We start from the raw sequence: 16,996 nt of genomic DNA on the forward strand, positions 1-16,996 counted from the left end.
ACAAAAGGTAGGAAAGCCGACAGGCCCCCAGTTCTCCCCAGTCATGACAAGATGGGTAGGTGTTTAATATGTACGGAGACAATTATCGACCCAGTGCAACATCTGCCTATAATAGCCTCACAAAGGCTCACATTAAATGAGAGCCGCTTGCTAGCCAGGTGAGCTGTACGTGTGCGAGAGGAAATCAGAACTCCTTTCTCATTCTCTGGGTGCCATGGAAGTCCTCCTGTCCTCAGAAAGGCTGAAGCAAACACAGAGGAGTTTACTTTCAGATGAGCAGCTACTAAGTAAGCTAGTTAATACCCGTGCACATCCATATATGACACCCGTGCACTTCCATGGGTAAAACACTTACACTTCCATGGATAACACACTCACACTTCCATAGACAACATCTTTGCATTTCCATAGATAACACACTCACACTTCCATAGATGACACACTTGTACTTCCATAAATAACACACTTGTACGTCCCTAGATAACACACTTACTTGCATGTCCATAGATAACATCCTTGCACTTCCATAGAAAACACACTCATACTTCCATAGATTATACACTAACATTTCCATAGATAACATCTTTGCACTTCCATAGATAACACACTGGCACTTCCATAAACAGCACATTGGTACTTCCATAGACAGCACACTCACACTTCCATAGATAACACACTTGCTCTTCCACAGATAACACACTGGCACTTCCATAGAAAACACACTTGCACTTCAAGCCCAAGGGCTTCCCAAGAAGAGTCCACCTTCTCTGAGAATGGCAACAGTGCTCTTTCTTCAATAACTAAGCGTTAGATGCTTATGTGGTGACTCCCATCCATCTGTAACTCCAGTTCCAGGGATCTGACTTTCTCTTCTGAATTTTATAGCCCCAGACACGATGTGGTGCACATACAGAAACGCAGTTCAATCACTCATACACATAAAATAATCTATTTTTTTAATAATTGGGAAATAAACTACATGAGGATTAAGGAATGGCAACATAAATTTTTTTTTGAATGCTCTAAATCCACCTAACATTTTAGGAGCTCCCAGAACAATTCAAGAGGACATCATCCAAGTGTCATATACTCTCCAGGTTTACACGACTCCAGAGAGTCCCAAAGCTTACTTCAGGGGAAGAGGGGCATAGGCCTGAATAGACAAAGTGTCACAGACCCCAGTGGCCTGGCCACATACTCCATGTGTGCTTCAGCTGGCTCTGCAAGCTCACAAAGGCTGCACATTAACTTGCAGGAGATTTTTCTTTTCTTTTTAATTGAAAATAGAATTTTTAATGCAATATATTTAAATTATGGTTTTCTGCCCCCCTAACATAATCTCAACTACGAAATTCCATAGAACTATCCAAAGTGGGGTATGTTTCCTCTCAGGCACTGATAGCGTCTTAGGGTTATCATTGCTGTCATGAAATACCATGTTGGGGAGGAAATTTATTTGGGTTACAAATCTGGAATCACATTCCACTGAAGGAAGCCAAGGCAGGAACTGAAACGGTAGGAACCTGGAGGCAGGAGCTGATGCAGAGGCCTCAGAGGGGTGCTGCTTACTGGCTTGCTCAACTTGCTTTCTTATACAAACCCAGGAGCACCAACCCAAGGGTGACCCCGCCCACAGTGGGCGGGGCCCTCTCCCATCAATAACTAAGAAGTTGGTCTACAGACTTGCCTACTACCTGGCATTCTCTCAGTTGAGGCTCCCCGCTGCCCGACCCCTCTAGTTTCTGTCACAAACCTAGGCAGCACTGATGTGAGAGATAATGGAGAGATATCTGAAACAGATCTCAGCAGGTTGATGATAGATAAAGTCGGTGCGGGGAGGGGGTTCAGAAGCAGTTTGCAAAAAGGCTCTGGGTAAACAAGGAACTGTGGTGCACCTCTCAGAGCTGCCCGCACCAGGGGGAGGGGGGAGGTGAAGGGCACTGTCTATCGATTGTTTGCCTGCCTGGCCCCTTTCTGACAGAAAGACTTAACTCTTAAGTAAACACAAACCGGCAGGCACAGTCTTTCTGCTGTGGGAGCCAGTTGTCAAATGTTTGCTCCTGCAGGATCCACGCCCTCCCCCTCCCCCACACTGTCTTCCTGACTGATCTAAAAATAAATTTCCTGGTACCAGGGCAGGGAGTAACCCGAGCCCAGTTTCGAGGATGGAGTGAAGGAGCCATTGTCTGGCGTTGGACATCTTCCAGAGAGAAACAGACCTGTCCCGCTCTCCGTGATGCTCCGGGCTGGACAGACCACAGGCTGTGTAGTAACAAGGGAAAGGGACTGTTAGATGACCCATGGCTGTGTGGGAGACGGCCCCATCGAGGACACTGTATTTCTTTAATCAGCGGCCACGACGTGAGCGGCCAGGCTGTCTTTTGAAGTGGACACCACAGGAAGCCACTCCTCACAGCAGGGCCAGCCCAGGGCTGACAGCATCAGTGGAATCTCCCAGGGCCAGTGTGTGAGTTGCCGGGACAGCCAGTTTTATTTCGGGGTTTCCAACCAAAATTGTATTACCCAGCTATTGTTTTTCACCATATTTACTCTCCAAATTTCCAGACCGGTTTGTTTAAAGAAGAAAGTCATTTCAGGGTGCGGAGCTGACGCTGCGGAGGACAGCCCCGTGAAGTCGGAGAAAGTATCTTGATGCCAAGGTGTGCTGTCCAGATCACAAAGCCCAAACAGAAAGTTCCAAAACACAGTGACTCCTCACCCTGGCAGTAAGTGGGTACCTCCCATGATACCTTTTGAGGCGGCTCTGTATGGGATCAAGTTTTTTTTGTTGTTGTTGTTTTTTAATTTGTAAAATCATACAAATATATAATTATAATGCATAACTATATATTAAATAACACTATAATAGAATGATTTGACACAGTTTAGCAGAAGAGAAATGGAAAATGTTCAAGTTACAAAGACCCTACCCCTAGGGAAAATTCTTCTTTAAACATCAGTCTTTCTAAGTAGGTCAGTGGGACCAGTGTGCTTCGTGATTAGTTGCGGCTAAGTCCTGCTGAACTAAGACTGGCCTCTGGCAGCCATATTGCCAGGTTCATGGATCCACTGGGCATCTGGGTCTCTAATTTTGAATGAGCTGCCGCTCTGAGATGTGTTGATGTGACCTCGCCTCAGCAGCTCGGGCCCCCTTAGCTTCACCTCCTCAAACTCAAATCAGTATGCGCTTCAAGCGTTATCTCAGCAGGGAGGGGGGAGCCGTCATGGGTCTGATAGGCGGGCAGCTGTTTCCCTCTTCCCAGCTCCCCGCTTCTCAGCCGGCCGCTTCTGTCGCTTCTGTCGTCTCTCTGCAGCCTGGAGGGAGGCAGTCCCAGTTCTGGCTGTCACCCAGATCCTTACTGTCCTTGGGGACACTGGTGGATGTGACTGAGCTAGAAAGCCTCTCTGCATGGGTGCAGGGAAAGGGGGTAAATCCTTTCACTCCAAAATTCAACACAGTAAACGGAGGAAGCCATGCTGGGAGGAGAAAAGGCAGGTTCGCCCGAAAGCGGTGAGACAGTGGTCCTCGGCCCAGCCCCATTCAGAAATGGCAGAGCCCTGTTTCTGCGGGGGAGGGGTGTGTGGGTGCAGAAACCTTCAGGGAAGTGGAACATGGTTCTGGAGAACTCCGTGGGCCCAGAGCACAACCAGTCCTGTGACAAGGTCTGTTGGGCTAGACGCCTGGCTAACAGTGCAGAGTACCCTGCACTGAAGGCAGAGATGGTATCTGGCAGGCCCAGTTTCCTCTGTGATAGGTGTTCAGTTATGAACCACCGTGTTTGTTACAGAAGGCATGGGAGTGAGCCTAGGTGGCCTGACTCTGGCAGGAAACGGAGCTCAGCCAGAAGTCCCACTCTGCACCTCCATATTCTGTTTGTTTCAACTTGATCCAATTGTTCAGCATGAGAAAACATCCCGGTAGTGGGGGTGGGGTGGGGAATCCTGTGGGGATATTGTTCTCTGAGTCCCACCCGTTGAGCAGCAACAATGGGATACTGTCCTTTTTCTGCTGAACATTGTCATCAGGTTTCTTTCAGTTTGGTCCTTTTGATTTTAGGGTAGAGTTAAAAACAACCCTGGTGCACACACGCCGCCACGGCACAAATCAGAAGCAACACAGCGCCTTTCGTCCATCGCCCAGTGTCATGATTCCATGGCTTCTGACCTACAGCCCCTGAGAGCCCTAGAATCTCCCAGGTGGGGGTTGGATCGTTTGCATACAGGTGGAATGGTTGTGGCTTCAGGATGCGGCAGAGTTACATGGGTGGGACAACGAAGCCAAGGAGAGGGATCATGGCATGTCTCCTCTAGGGAAGGCTCTACAGCGCCCCTAAGAATAAGGTCAGTGAGCTTCAGGCAGCTGGAGGGCAGTGGGTGTGGAAGCTCCCTCCACCCCTTCCTCCTCTACAGCCTAGTGTGCTTCTCCTTACCCTTTTTAACCATCTGGCGACGCACGCGTCTTGCTGAGTCCCCTGAGCTGCTCCAGGAAATTAACAGACTCCCAGTGGTGAGGTGGTAAGGCCCTGGGTTACAGCTAGCTAATCTGTACGGGTCACAGCCGGGAACCGCCATCGCCTTCTGAACTGGCAATGGTCTTGGAGCCCGCACCCTCGACCTGCAGCATCTGATACTGCCTCTAGGAAGTCAGGGTTAAAATTGAATTCACAGCTGACCTGGTGTCTGAGGGAGAGCCAGGCCACTGGGTGTGAGACATTGTCTTCTCCTGTCTGCTTGTTTCAGAGCATTCCCCTTCACTGTGAAAATAAACTGTGTTTTGCTCTGGCGTTTGGGAACACCCCTCAGAGGATAATGTTCCCCAACTCCTCTTCTGGGTCTCTTGGGCACTTGAAAGCACAGACAACCATTTCCATGACGCTTTGCCGTGTCTAGACAGCGATCACTGGAGACAGCTGAGAAAATAAAGATAGCCAGGACATATTTTGCAAAGTTTGAGGTAGTGTTGGGATATTAAAATCCCATTCCATCTGTGTATCTATACAAGCAGAGTTTTGTTCAGCCTGACAAACAGAGGAAGCACCAAGGCATGCCACCGTAGCGGGGCCCTGAAGACATGACAGGGTGTGAAGTAGTGAAGTCACAGCAGAGCAATTCCCGGTGACTCAAAGTGGATGGTGGTGGCCAGGGTTTGGAGGTGGGTGGAGTCAGGGAAGGGGAAGCCACTGTTTTGTGGGTACAGTCTCACTTTGGGGAACAGGAAAATCCCTGAAGATGGGCAGTTGTTGATAGCAGCTGCCTGGTGAACATACTTCCTGCACTGGACTGCATATTTCAATCACTACATGATAGTATTTTATCACACTATCCTCACTCCCATCCTCTGTCTGGCCAGCATGGGTTCTGCCTCACCACCAAGATTTATCACTTCACAGTGGATAAGGGAAGGTGGCAAGACACAGCCAACCTTCCTGAAACCCCATGCCATCAGAGGTGACCGTTTACAGGATCTGCCCATGTTCCAGGCAGCTCCATCTGCAAGCCACTAGGCTCAGGAGTCATACCTTCTGTATGAAGTGGCCCTTCCTTCCACTCATTGTCCCAACAGTCTCTGGGATTTTCCTTGTAGTAGCCTCGGATCCCGCATCCAGGGACACCGCCCTGTCTCCATGGCAGTATTCTTGTGGCACTTGGTGTCTGATGGTAACAGAGGTGTGTTGTAAAAGATCCTGGATCGAGGGCTGGAGAAATGGCTCAGTGGTTAAGAGCACTGACTGCTCTTCCAGAGGTTCTGAAACCCAGCAACTGCATGGTGGCTCACAACCATCTATAATGGGATCAGATGTGCAATTCTGGTGTGTCTGAAGACAGCTAAAATGTACTCACATACATACATACATACATACATACATACATACATACATACATACATATGGACCTTACCACCATAACAGATTTGAGGAGACAGAGAGATTTGCTTTGATGTAAATAATACCCAGCATGCACGTGAACGGAAATCTCTCATGGGACTCATTGATGTGTAGGAAGAAGTAATGGCATCCGGCTTCTTTCATAGCATCTTGCCCCTTCCCGTGAGCCTCTTTGAGTCTACACCCAAGGGTTTGATTGACATTAAGACTCAGTTCAGCCGTTGGGCACTTAGGAGTCCACGAGGGCCTGTTTACTTTGAGGGCAATTTTTCCCCCAGCGTTGCTGGTTAGCAGCGCCTGCTCACGTGTCCTGTCACCTTTGCTCGCTTTGTCCACAACGAGCCACCTCTGCCCTCATTGCCCCAAGATGTGCCAGGCAACAGCAGATAACATTTTCTTTCACTGAGTTTCTGGGTCAAGCAAGCTTTGTGGCTTCAAAGTCAATACAGAGAGGTGGCAAGACACAGTCAACCTGCAGCAGCTGGGTCTGATGAGGCCCATTTGTGTCACATGTTCCTAGACTTTTTTTTTTTGCTACTTCAGAGCCTCAGCTGTACCCAGAACATGGCATGTCAGTCAGTCCAGCCGTAACCACCTCCCTCAGTTTCTTACATCTCGCTGAGAGGCCTGGCTCGGGGAAGGACTCAGCCAGTCTTGACTTCCTCTCTCATCAGCAGTGGTGTCTCATGCTGGCAGGACCACAGCAGTGGGGAACATGTGACAGGGATAGACACTGGGCTTCAAGAGCTCATAGCCGTAGACAGGAGCACAGACACACCAGAAGCAGCAAATGGAGACCACAGCTCGGGGATCCCGGGATATGACAAAGGGCACATACTGATGGGAGTCCAGTTCAAGCAGAGCCCCACCCACCCAGTCCCAAGCTCCCACCGAAGGGGTCAAAGGACCATAGGCCTGTCCAAGCAAAGCAGACTGCTTTCCTGGGGTGTGTCTTCCAAAAGCGGCTTGTTTGTAAGAGAGTATGTCTAAAGTAATGTGTTGGTTGGTGACAGTAAGATGACAGAGACTGGCCTGGAAGAGTGGGGGCTGGGATGTATCAAGAACAGGCTCGAACCTGAGCAGGAAAGATCAGTGACCCCCACATCCCAAGGCTCCTAGGAGCAGCAGACCATTTCCCTGGCAGAGGACCCTGATCTAGATGCCTATGTAGCTGAGGTGGGGCGGGAAGATCGAACGTCTTTCTCTATGAAGCCAGTGCCCTGATAGATAGCAAGGACTGAGTGAGGAATAGGCAGAATTCAGAGGAGGCACTGGGAGTTGTCATTCTCCGAGCCTATTCCCTCTCCCCGTGCCAAAGGACCAGCTCTTCAATAGGCCAGGAGGAAGCAGAGACATCTGCAGACCCCCAGGCCAGTCTGGTCTTGTGTCTCTTTGGCTCGTGTCTTGCAGGGATCCATCGGAGCTGTGGGCCCTCTTCCCTGGGATGTATGGGAGCAGGAAGCTGGCCTAAGGGAGTTTTCCGTGCACAAAGTGCATCCTGCTGCTCTCAACCTTCCTCTGCATGATCTTATTTTGGTTCCAGTGACTATGGCCTCTCATTCAGACTTCAAGGAGCATGGGGTAAACTCTGAGCCAAAGGCTAAGGAGGCTGGCCTTGAACCTGTCTCTTTGGGAGGATAACATGGTCACTTGCCCTCGGTGAGCTGTGTGCTTGCTAGACCTGGATTTTTTCACCCTGAGCTCCTTTTGCCTGGGGACAATATAAGTCTAGATACCTCCCTGGCTTGAGCTCGACGGATGCACAGACCATCAAGACAGTGCCCTTTCTGACAGAGAGTGACTCAAGTATTCCTGTCATGGGAAACACTCACGAAGCTTTACATAGAGACCATCATGACAAGCCACACACACCCCACCCCCAGGACAGCCTAAACTGCACATCCCTGGCTGCTGCTTCTCCTGTGTGCTGCTAGCCTATCCCACTCTAAAGGGCCAAACAGCCTCGCTCAGAGCCCCTGGGCTCTCGGCTCCGGCTCGCTGCTCCTGTGGCTTCTTGTGCTGCGGAATGTGTGTGCAGGGGATGCAGGGCAGCCCAGAGGCCGAGAGACTTCTGTTAGCTTGGTTAACTCCAGAGCATGTCCTCATGGCTGAGGTCACAGCAACTCTCTTCAGCTGCTCAGGACACCTACAGGTTAGGTAGCCACCCTCCAGCCCCTGGAGAACGTCACCTGAGCACTCGGGGCCCTGGGATGGGGTCTGGCCCCTGGGACCTCGGTGTTCATTCTCAGTGATGGGCCGTCGCCCCTACAGGAAGTGACCAAAGGAGAAGGAGAGGCCGAGAATGACTCCAGGCAGGCATTGGGGGGTGACCCATTCATCCTGGACACAGTGACCTCACAGAGTAACCCAACTTCTAGGTCACTCACACTTCCTTTGCCTTGCAGTCAGCTGAGGCGTGATGTCTACTGGCCTCCAGGGTCCTCCTCAGGGATCCAGACACCTACCAGTTCCCAGAGAGGTTCATCAGGTCGCTTCCCAGAGGCAGGAGCAGTCCTGCTTTGTGGAGTTAAGGAGAGGAGCCTGCGCTGTCTGGAGGGTGAGGGCTACTGCCCTGTTCTGAATTAAATACTAATAAGATCCAAATGTCAGGCCTTTTGAACACCTCATGGAGGCAGGGCAAAGGCCAGGCAGCACAGGACTGCCCTCCACTTTCACCTTTATATCTGTGTGGAGTAAAATGCTTCTGCTTGGGGTAGAGTGTGAGCGGCTCAGATCCCAGGCACCACACCTAGTGGGTCGGTAAGGCGGTCACTAACACACGATCAACGTCATTGTTTCTCTCTCCACTTCAGCTCCGACTGAGGCTTCCACACATTGTCTCATTCAGAAACAGAACACAAGTACTTTCTCTTGACTCAACAGAGAGAGGCCCAGTCTGAGCTTAAAGCTCTGGCTGTGAAAGTGGGACCGATGTACAGCAGATGTGGTCCAGAGCCAGGAGGCCAATGTCCAGCATGGCCCAGGGAGGAAGCAAGTTAAGACTCGCTAAGCATGAACAAGCCATTGTGAGGATCAACCTGACCATACAGCGTCTGCTCAGCACTTCTCTGAGGCTCCTGAGAACTGAGGGCATATATATGATGCCTGGTATTGGCGGGAGCAGATGTTCATGAGAGGAATTTCATTACAGTGAGCTAAATGAACCGCAGGCCAGTAGGTGGGCGAAATCAGCAAGATGAGATGAAATTTAAGATTTGGGGAAGAAGGGCTGGAGAGATGGCTCAGTGGTTAGGAGCACCGACTGATCTTCTGGAGGTCCTGAGTTCGAATCCCAGCTATCACATGGTGGCTCACAACCAGATTCCCTCTTCTGGTGTCTGAAGACAGCTACAGTATACTTACATATAGTAAATAAAACAAATCTCTTGAAGACAAGGATTCTAGAAAATAACTAAGAGAAGACGACACCCTCCTGTCTCCTTTCCCCCAGCCAGTCTTCCTCCTTTAGGTGTGCTTAGGAAGCCCCCTGGAAACACCTTGCACTCATCAGGAGGGGAGAAGTGAGTGAGACAAAGGACTTGCTTCTCAGGAGGCTTACTGTGAGAGCTGACACACACATACACACACACACACACACACACACACACACTGAGAGAGAAAGAGAGAGAGAGAGAGAGAGAGCATTACACTTTGCTTGTAGCCCTGCCTTAAGTTCTTTTTGTAGAGCACTTCTGTTAACCGTGGAAGTACACAGCAAGTGGTGGACGGCTGCCGTGCTGTCAAAGGAAAGGGCAAAGGCCAAGAGAGGCGTTAACTCTGGAATAAGCCCTCTGATCGTCTATGGGCTGAAGCCTCGTCCCAGGGGCATGGATCCAACTGTGGTGTTCTCACCCCTTCCCAACCATCTACAGCCAACGCTTCACCCATTTCCCCATATAAGGTGGCTTGCTGATCATAGTTAAAATGTCCCCAGAGCTGAAGCATCCTGGGAAGGTCCCTAAGGAAGACTCTGGGGAAGGTGCCACTGGATTAAGTTCTCCCCCACCACTGCTGTTTCCCATCATGTGGCCCAAGGTTTGCTTGATGGTACCTACTGCTATGTTTTGTCACGTGGCAGCACGATGCAGAGGGAGGGGTGCCTTAGTGGGCTCATGCTTAGGCACCGCCCCCTCCCTCTGCCCAAGGTGCCAGCCATACAATGGTCTAGTATAAAATGAAATGCCGGGCGGTGGTGGCACACGCCTTTAATCCTAGCACTCGGGAGGCAGAGGCAGGCAGATTTCTGAGTTCGAGGCCAGCCTGGTCTACAGAGTGAGTTCCAGGACAGCCAGGACTATACAGAGAAACCCTGTCTCAAAAAAAAAAAAAAACAAACAAAAACAAAAACAAAAAAGTAAAATGAAGTTTATTTGGGAGCATGAGAAGAGAGGTTGAGAAGGGTGCAAAGGCAGAGAAAGAGAGGGAACAAATCGAGAGGAAGAGAGAAAGAAGAGACTGTCTGGGAACACATGGAGAGATGGGAGGAGGGAGGACAGAGAGGGAGAGAGAGAGAGACCAGAGAGAGAGAGGAAGAGAGAGGCCAAAAAGTCCTTTTCTAGCAAGCCAGGCTCATAGCTGGCTGTTGCTAGGTAACTGTTGGGCGAACCCTAAAAAGAAATGCTAACACCTAGTTCTGACCCCTCCACAGTCAGATCTAGGAGGAACTTTCCCCGGTAGGATTACGTGTTTATTTGGAAGTTCTGTAATTGGGGAAGTTGCTCGTCACTGTAAATATCATCTTTCCCTAGACCTTCTCCGAGCTCCTCCTCGGTCACGGCACGGTCTGTGCTTGGCTCTCCCAGAAGACGCCGATCGTCTACCATGCTGGACCTCCGTGGAAGCTTGTGGCCGTTTCCCGTGTACATCTCCTCCAAACAGCACATCAAAGTGTCTTCTCCCGTCTTAAGAAGGCAGCAGAGTCCTCTGCGACCTGACAAGCCCCGTGGAAACCTGAGCTCCGCCGCAGGAGGTCTGAGCTTGGTTCACACTGGGCTAGGAAGGTGGTAAGCCAGCCAGAGGGCGGAGGCATACGCTTGACTAAGGATGTCATCCTTACACAGTAATGGCCATGACCTCTGGGACAGGCTGCTCACAGAGCATGCTAAGGGTCCCGAAGAATGTTTGGGGGCACAACTGATGGTTCACACTCACATTAGGGGAAGCAGAAACTTGCACCAGATTATTATTATTATTATCATCATCATCATCATCATCATCATTATTATTACTCTCTTGGTCTGTGTGTGTGTGTGTGTGTGTGTGTGTGTGTAGTCCAGAGGTCAACCTTAGGTATCATTCTTCAGGGGACATTTACTTTGCTTACTTTGCCACTGGCCTAGGTCTCACTGATTAGCCCCAGGAAGCCCCAGGGACCTGCCCGACTGAACCGGCACGCAGCACCACACCCAGCTTTTTACCCGAGTGCTTGGGGTCAAACTCAGGTCTTCATACTTGCACAGCAAGCACTTTACAGACTGAACTATGTCCCAGGCCCCAGGATTTGTTACTCTTTACTGATCCTGGGTGCTCTCTGTCATTTTCTCCTGTTTCTGGGGAAAGAGGGGCTTCTCACATACAGTGTGAGTAGAGATTTCGGGTTGGTTTCCCTGAAATGGGATTATCAAATCAGGGCACACCTTACATATATGCTGGGAAGGTTTTGATAGTAATAGTGTAGCAAGACAAAGGCTCCACCTGAGATCTCTCTCAAGATTGACAGTCCTCAGATAGCCACACCCAAAAGCTGTGACTTTCGTCAGTAAACGATCCCGGTGGCTCCCTTCCTTGAGTTTCTGCTTACACAGGAACCAGGAGGGTACAGAGTCCCGTTGATCCCTGCGGCATCTGCAGCTAAGACCAGAGTGCATGGTCACCCCCGCTTCCCACTCTCCTCAGAGCCTAACTCCAAGTCCCCGCTCTTGAAGGAAGAGAAAAGCCAGATGGACAGATCCCGATGGCTCCTAACCTATGCTCCTCTGCTAACCGAGTCTGCGCGCATACACAGTCACTGCTGTTTTAGCTCCAGCCGTGTGTGCATGAGTGTGTGTGTGTGTGTGTGTGTGTGTGTGTGTGTGTGTGTGTCCAAAGAAACAGTGGGAACTCAAGAGGGACAAGGAGACCTAGAAGCTAATCCAACCTTTAGAATGCTAAGGAACTTGCAACCTCATGTGCAAACAGTGGGGACCATTCAGGACCCTCCACTCTCTGAACTTTCATTCCACAGCTTTATGAGTAGCTTTTGTTGTTGTTGTTGTTGTTGTTGTTGTTGTTGTTGTTGCAACTTCCCAATGAACTCGGCTCTGGAGAACACTCACAGAGGATTTTAAACAGAGTTACAGGGGCGTCGCTTCACCGAGACCCAGAGGAGTCCTCTTGTCCCTTGTCTTCCTGTCTAGGTAGGTGTGGAACAGAAGGCCTTTCTGTGTGGTGCCTCACCCTACCCTAACTCTGTCCTGTGTCCTAGCTGCCAAGGGCATACTCCCGCCCTACAATTATTATGTGCTGTCCTCCACAGACTGGTAGGATTAAAGCCCGAGCCTGTGTCCCTGGATGCAATAGCTGCTGGAAAAGCTACAGGACAAAGAGCCAGCATGCTCACTAAGGTGGAAACACAAAGGCTAGGCTCTATCTCCCGGGACTGTCACAGACGCATCTGCTCTGCCAGAATGGCCACAGATGAACCCACTAGGCAGGAGACCGAAGCGCTGTCCTGCTGGAGCCTGGGGCTTTATCAGACGCAAGTCCACAGCTCTGCCTATGAGCTGAGAACACAGAGCCTGGGCGGGGCCTCCCCACGGCACATGTGGTATATACACAAATCTCCAGGAGCTGTTTCCCTCTGTGAGGTATTCTACCGTGGGCCCCCTCTGCTCCCCAGACCAGCCTGGATTTTCATGCATAAGCAACGCTTGTTCTGCCCAGGAATGCAAAGGGGAGTCTTCGGCTGGTGATGGAGATGGAAATTGAGAGCACAGACCTCATTTAACCGGGAGCTATTGTTTGAAATTGCATTGAGACGTCATTTGTCACAGGAGTAAAACGCGGCTCAAGAAACTGGAGAGTCTCCTTCAAAGTCTACAAACCAGGAAGCAGTTAGAAACCTAGTTGTGGTCAGGCCTCCTGCCGCCGCCCCACCCCGTCCCAGAGCTGGAAGTACAATGTCCCACCTGACTTCAGATACCCAAATGGAAGCTGATGGATAGAAACAACCCACTTAGACTTCCTACCCTCTCACCTGAAACCCAGTACATGGGATTCAATATGGAATATACCAGACTTTTCTTTATAGCAAAGTTCTCCCCCTCCCTCTCTTCTCTCTTCTCTCTTCTCTCTTCTCTCTTCTCTCTTCTCTCTTCTCTCTTCTCTCTCTCTCTCTCTCTCTCCACACACACACACACACACGCACACACACACGCACACACACACACGTCAGAAAGCCTCTTCATTGCTGGTTTATAAATGTGCTTATATGATCCACGCATAAGCAATGGTTTCTACAACCTAGACTCACACACTGACACCAAGAGTAGCCAACCCTCCCAGATCCTGTTCTCGGGGCCTCTTGGCCAGGAGCTAGCTGTACACGTGGTCACTCTGCACTCCAGCTAAGAGGCAAAATTCATTTGACTAGGCTTGGCCAGCACCCAAGCAGGGCTGGCCTAGGAAGCTGGCCTGGCAAAGCACCATGTCTTCCTGCTTCCACAGTTCCAGTAGGGAGAGTCTTAGCCTTGTGCAGAGCTTTCTACCCTCACTGAGGGTCCCTTCCTAGAGCCCAGCCCCAAAGCCAGGGAGAAAGGGAAACAGGGCTATAGGAGGCTTTCCCAGAAGAGAGCCCCTGTGGCCTCTCTCCACAAGAGTCCACAGCATAACGGCAACCATCACAAAGGGTGAAACACGTATTTCTTTACAGGGCACGGAGGAAATCTGCGAGGCTCCTGGGACTCTGGGGTCTGAGATCTTCTCAGATTTAACCTGGTAGCCTTGCGCCCCACCCCCTTCCCCAGTCGCAGGCCGCCCACCCCCCACCCCCAGTCACTGGCCGCTCACAGTCTTTGGGCTGCATTTCCCTGCGGGGCTTATTTTTAAACACTATTCACGGGAGTATCCTACCGTGCACAGTGTGGGCCAGAGGCAGCTGCAAGCTTCCCTCTTGCACCAATTAAAGCCGAATTTGATGCTCCTTAGCATATGAATCAAGGCACCAGGCAGTATATTTATTGCTTACTCAAGCCCTTCTCCACTACACTCCGTCAGTCTCCACCCCCAGCCCTGAACCCTGGGTTGGCCCATGGCACCTGCAGCTTCCTTGTGCCACGCCCCTCTGTCCAGAATGCATAGGTTGCAGAGACTATATTATAGCCTTCTGTGGGCCAAATCAGGTTTTGTGAATGCTCCCAGGGCCCGGGGATCTATACCAGTTGTAAGAAAGATATTTTTGATAAAATATCAAGATGAATGGGAAATGCAGGGATTCAGCTGACTGGCTGGCAGCACCCTCGAATTTGAATTCTAAACTAAGAAACCATTGAAGGGATTTTGAGATTTATGCGGGTCAGGAGACAAGAGGAATTCTCCTAATGAATGCACTGCTCCTGTGTTTCCCATTTCCTGATTTAAAAAAAAAAATTCTCAAGGCTGACACTGCCTATCATGATTTTAGGAGATTAAGGAAGATCGTTTGTCCGTGAATATGGATGCTTCGGGCATCTGGAAGGAAGTGGCTGGGCGTGCTCTAAAACGCAGTGACAGTATTCTCCGAGCAGGCATGGCATCCCAGGCTGGCGGCAAGCCCAGGCCTTTGATATCGATCAATCCACAGGAATTAGTCAGTGGGGGCAGAGGATGCTACATGATAATTCTGAGATCCACAAACCCCCTGGCACAGGCTTTCTGTAAGAGGCTCAGAAAATGAAGGAGGCCAGAGGCTGTGCTGTCTGGAGTCTGCAGGGCTTTTGGACATTCTTTGTGTGTTTGCATGATGTGTGTGTGTGTGTGTGTGCGCATACGCTCGCGCTCGTGTGTTGTAGGTCATACACATGAATGTGTAGTTGCATGCTCCCACAGAGGGCAGAGAAAGACATAGGGTCTCCCCCTGTCATTCTCTGCTTTATTCCCTTGGAATGGAACTGGAAGCTCACCGCTTCTGCGAGGTGGACTGTGTTAGTGTTTTGTCTAGGCTCCGCCCCACAGTTACCAAAGCTGGGGTTACAGGCACAGATAGCCTTGGTCATCTTTCTGTATGGGTGTCACACGGCAAGCACTCTTCCCTCTGGAGCCATGTCCCCAGGCTTGTGTGACATTCTTGTACTTTTTGTGAACCAGGAGGACCTTTTAGAGACCCTGAACAGAATCTAAACTGAACCCTTGGTTTGTCCATGGACTTTGATTTTTTTTTTTTTTTTTTTCTGCTCATGGCTTATCTGGCATCTCACCCAGCTCTGAGCCTTTTGTTCCCAGAATCTCTAGAGGTACCCAGAGTTGCTGGGTAAACAATACAGGACCCTAACGGCACTAACCACCTTCCCTGTGTTAGGAGTCGGAGAGGAGGCCGTATGAACCTCAGGACCTACAGGTAAAACAGGCAGAGGAGGCAGGGGACCCTCTCTGCTCTCCAGACCCTTCAACAGCAAGAGAAAGCTAAGGACAGGATGGACCAGCTGGCCACCTCTCCCCCACACTGCTCTGACTGATGCATGGCCCCCCGCTATGCTTGAACAAGCAGAGCCAGCACTAATGAATGTCCACCAAGCTCCAGCAGATGAGACTGGACACCACGTGTGCTGGGGCAGGGCCACAGACTGAGCCCCTCAGAAGAGTGTGTGTGTGTGTGTGTGTGTGTGTGTGTGTGTGTGTGTGAACTGTTCTGCTCTGCAGGGGAGCTATGCAGTAAGTCCAACCATCACTTATTCTGGGGATAGATTGTCCCCAGTCAGAAACAGGAGTCAGGTCCGTGGGTGGGGACCCAAACTGAATGTTTTGAACAAAACTAAGGAAGCAGTCTACACGGCATTGTCAGAGGGCAGCTAGACCTGTTCCGAGACTTCCATACCAGGAGAGCAGGGTATCGGCGTTCTAATGCAGGAGGGGGCAGGGCTGTAGCTGCTCTTTCTGCCTTGCTCCTTGTCCATCAGCACTAACGAATACCTGTGTGATGGATGGACTGACGGTATTTAGTCCTCGGGGAGCAAAACCCCAACAAGGACTACTCAGGTGGGAGAATGGAGTATTGGGTGCTACCCCCCAAGTTAGAAACATTGGGAGGTGGGCAGGCAGTGGCCTGGGGCCTGAAGGAGGCTCAGTCGCCTTAAAACCTGCTTAGCTGTTCAATATAACAACATGAGCTTGTGCTGCGACTTTGTCTTCGCATCACCTCCCAAAGGCTTGCTCTTCAAGCTGAGAGTAGTGTGGTCAGATCAAGATCACCACAGAGCCCTTACGATGGGTCTGGTGCCCAGATGATAGCGAAACTGGGAGTGGCTGACCAGAGGAGGACACGGGGAGGAAGCACCCTCTGTTTAGCGACACAGCCTCCTCAGACACCAGCCAGGCCAAGGCCGTGACCTTAAACTTCCAGCTTCTGATCCTGAAACAAACAAATCCATAAGCTGCCCAGCCTGTGGCTTCCGTCATCGCAGCAGCCTCAGTGGGCTGAACCCATTTGACGGCTTTCTGTCCCATGAGAGTCACAGAGGATCTCATTTCAAATCCCTAGCACCCACGTATAAAGCCAAGTGTGGCCAAGAACTGCCTATGCAGAGAGTCGGGAGTCAGAGACAGGAGGGGCATGAGGCTTCCTGACAACCAACCTAGTCCTAGGTCTAGTGAGAGACCCTGTCTGAAGGAATTAAGTGGACTTCCTCCTACGGCCTCTACCGGTACATGGATGCACATACCTACATGCATGGACATGCACAGGCAAGCATAAACACACATAATGAATAAAGAACAAATTTAAACCTAAGAAAGGACTTAATGACTTCATTATATTAAATTAACTTCAAAAGCATAAATGTAGCCGGGCGTGGTGGCACACGCCTTTAATCCCAGCACTCGGGAGGCAGAGGCAGGTGGATTTCTGAGTTCAAGGCCAGCCTGGTCTACAGAGTGAGTTC

At 50.5% G+C, this 16,996-nt stretch overlaps 1 long non-coding RNA gene across 1 annotated transcript; it reads left to right on the plus strand.

Annotated features, from left to right (window-relative positions):
* The first annotated feature begins 2,152 nt into the window (after positions 1-2,152).
* LOC115062769 lies at positions 2,153-11,079 on the plus strand. Its single transcript, XR_003842697.1, has 3 exons — positions 2,153-2,467; positions 2,566-2,726; positions 10,634-11,079. It is a non-coding gene; the product is annotated as an uncharacterized LOC115062769 (long non-coding RNA).
* Positions 11,080-16,996: the final 5,917 nt, after the last annotated feature.

The sequence above is a fragment of the Mus pahari genome, chromosome 21, assembly GCF_900095145.1.
Source record: "Mus pahari chromosome 21, PAHARI_EIJ_v1.1, whole genome shotgun sequence".
Taxonomy (NCBI): Eukaryota; Metazoa; Chordata; class Mammalia; order Rodentia; family Muridae; genus Mus; species Mus pahari.